Raw genomic sequence first — 3,813 nt, forward strand, 5'->3', positions numbered from 1 at the left:
TCCCCCAGTATAAAATTCCTACAATGTGTAGAAATAACATAATGATACTGAAGTCCTTCCTGATTTTAATTTTGAAACCCATAGTTAGTTCTGCCATAATAGAGGCTTGATCTGAAGTGATTTAGTCAAAGACACGAAGATCCTGATTTGTACTGGAGTGCAGCCTGGCTTTCATTATAGTCCATTCTCACGTCAGGTGTATCAGCCACAATCCTATCCACCTGCTGGTGCACAATCCTTCCAGGCACTGGGCCAATATGCAAGGAAGCAGGCAGCCGTGTGTTTTAATCAGCATCTGTATCTTGATTTTTTGGGTTGCTCTTTGAGCCATGTTAAACAAAAACATTAAAATTACCTTAAAAGCACCTTGATGAAAAGACACTGTTATCAACTTTCTCATCAAATGGGAGGAAAATTCTGAACATGGGGATAAGTGGCCAACAGCACTGACTTCACCGAACTCAAAATAAAAAATATAATACATGCCTAGTTTAACAAAATGATCATAAAGAAACCATTGATTGTAATAACAGGAAAATCTCAGTAACCAATGTCATTCTCAGTGTCCCCTTACCCATCTACAACAAGGAGATATATTACGTGAAACATATGCACATAATTGAGAGGCAACTAGAATCCTTAAAAAGAGATACTCAACTGACAGCAATAAAATTTAGACCAAATATCAGAAAACTATTAAGCCTAAGCAGTAACATTGATTAGAGCACTATTTTCTTATTTGGTTAGTCCTAGGAGGACCGTTGAGTTGCTGTTTCGTTTAAGCTGGTGAAAAGGTAAACTAATCTTGTTTAATGGGCAGAAGATGCAGAAGCTGTGCTTTTTCTCTTTATTGCAAGGGATGGATTAGAAATAGCTCAAGGTTCAGTAAGATTATTGAGTTCAATACATTATTTATTTCCTGGAACGTTAGAGACTTGTAGAGATACACACCTCAGCTCAGTGAAAAAACATTCTGCCAGCCCTAGGTACAATTGGGAATTAGTCAGTTGTATCTTCAGATGGCAGCTTCAGCCCCTTCTTCCAGGAGGTACTCTATTGCAAATCATCTTTCAAGATGCTGAAAAGAAGTCTCTGGTTTCTCCTCCTTATCAAAAAGACCTAAAGCCCACTTGCATGCTAGTGTTAATGATGGCTAACAAGTCTCCAAAGAGAAAAAAGTTTTCTGAGAAAGGTTTTATGGGTGAAGGTTTATACACCATTCTTAATCATAAGATGACATTCAGACAGCTGTCCTGCAAGGCAGGACCCTGAAGATTTAAGTTTATTAGTATGTACAGAAACAAAAAAACACATAAACACATCTGATAGAAAGTAAAAATTTAGGCATTCCTGTTCAAATATGACAGGTTGAAAACCTCTAACAATTTTTCCCTTCTAAAACTCCACTAGAAGTACAGCAAAGAATAAACCCAAAAGGCAAAAGCAGTAAGAAAGAAGACAATGGCAGATAAAGACTTGCGAACGATTTTTGAAGATTGACAGCAGAAAGACATATGAAAACTGACTTGCATCAGTTTTCTCTGCCAATGGTGGTAATGGTGGTGGTGATAGTATTAGTGGTGGTGGTAGCACAAGTGGTGATGGCGGTGGTGATGGAGGTGGTGGGAAAACACCTCTTTCCTTTTACACTGTGAATTGCTTTAGAGCAGAGAGAATTCATCATCTGTACACTGGACATGTCCACAAAGGCTGGGTAAGCAATCATTTCACAGCAAAGTGTCTGAGGAATTGAATGGAAGATTCTGTCAAAAATTGTGAAGGATCTGAGATTTACTCTACTTGCAGGCAAACAGGTTAGCCTGCCACATGAACGCAGGTAGAAGCAGGGGACTTCTGGGTAAGAGACAAAGGACTTTATTAATCATAACACGAAAGCAGCATGAGCTTGATATTCACATAGGCCCCACAAGTCCCATGGGAGTGATACTGAACAAGTCAGGTGGATGCATATGTAAGAGTTTGTATCATAGCTGAGGAACCACAGCTTAGGAAACCCCAATCTTTTGTAATCTTTTTCTTTATGCCTCATGCAAGCAAAATCTGTCCAACTGTTGCCCAGGAGGAAACCAGTGTATTTATTATATTGGACAGCAAATAAACCTTCCGTCTGTTCCAGAGGGAGATATTATATCTATCTTCCAAGGCTATTTATTATATGAACATCCTTAAAAAATTAGTGGATAACAAAAGTTGCCAGTGCCCTGCTCATAAGACATGCAGAAATACAGGAGACTCGTGGAGAATTGTTTCCCAGCCTGTTTCCCCTCAGGCTTGTGAGACTCTTCTGCCTATTCTGACAGCAAAACGTAACTGACAACTTAGCCTATGAACCAGTCCTTGCAGTCCCATATAATTTCAACTATAAATTGTGAAAACGAACACCTCCACTTTGTCGGTTATTTGTCTATTTTTCTCAGCTCTACACCTGTAGGACTGGGACTACAAAACTGCATCTTCCAGCTCAGTTCCAGAGATATTCTACCTATAGGAGACATTGATGAAATAGTGGAGAGGAAGAGGAGATGGACCCCCTCCTGGCTTCCAGCTCAGGTTTGCCCCCTTCCAGTAGGAGAGAACAGCTGTAGCTATAGCTTCAGGCTTCCTGTGGCACTTCCAAAGCCAGCACTGCAGCTGCCCCTCAGAAGTACATGCAGCAGCCATGCTGTTGGAGTAGCAGTCCCACCGCAATCCCTCACCCGCCCACCCATCCTTCATCAACTGTCCTAGCACCCCTCACACTATCTCCAGAGTACCATTTCCATTGTCTCCTTGGCCCTCCTGTGCCCACCTGGCTGCACTTCTTCCTCAGAGATTTGAGTAACAGTTGTATGGAGATGTCCCTTCCTATCTTACAACCCCTTAGAACTTTTAGATTCTGATACTATCTGTTCCTATTTGTTTTTCCTGCCCTAGAAGCTATAACTTTCCCTGGCATTTTTAATCTCCAAATTACTTCAGCCTCCCACCTCAATCTTTAAATGCCTGTATAAAAATTCTCTGTATTAAATATTTTCTGTTTGAAGTACTTAGCCTTGTTTCTTTTTTCCTGACTGGACACTGACTGATATATTATTCACAGTTAAAAATAATTTTGGCCAGGTGCGGAGGCTCATGCCTGTAATCCCAGCACTTTGAGAAGCAGAGGTGGGTGGATCACGAGGTCAGGAGATCTAGAACTTACTGGCCAACATGGTGAAACCCCATCTCTACTAAAAATACAAAAATTAGCTGGGCTTGGTGGTGCATGTCTGTAATCTCAGCTACTCTGGAGGCTTAGGCAGGAGAATCACTTGAACCAGGGAATCGGAGGTTGCGGTGAGCCGAGATAGCCCCACTGCATACCAGCCTGGTGACAGAACATGATTCTGTCTCAACAACAAAAAAAAAAAAAAAAGAAAAAGAAAAAATTCATCTTCTAGGCCACTCACGATGGCTCATGCCTATAATTTTAGCACTTTGGGAAGCCAAGGCAGGTGGATCAGTGGAGGTCAGGAGTGACTGGCCTGGCCAACATGATAAAACCTTGACTCTACTAAAAATACAAAAACTAGCCAGGTATAGTGGCGCACACCTGTAATCTCAGCTACTCAGGAGACTGAGGCAAGAGAATTGCTTGAACCCTGAAGGTGGAGGTGGCAGTGAGCTGAGATCGTGTCACTGCACTCCAGCCTAGGCGACAGAGCAAGACTCTTTCTCAATAATAATAAAATTTTACATTCTAATCCAGTATTTAAATTTATATCTATCTATCTATCTATCTATCTATCTATCTATCTATCTATCTATCTATCT

The sequence above is a fragment of the Sapajus apella genome, unplaced genomic scaffold (genome assembly GCF_009761245.1).
Source record: "Sapajus apella isolate SASKATOON/1434 unplaced genomic scaffold, GSC_monkey_1.0 scaffold4, whole genome shotgun sequence".
In the NCBI taxonomy this organism is placed as follows: domain Eukaryota; kingdom Metazoa; phylum Chordata; class Mammalia; order Primates; family Cebidae; genus Sapajus; species Sapajus apella.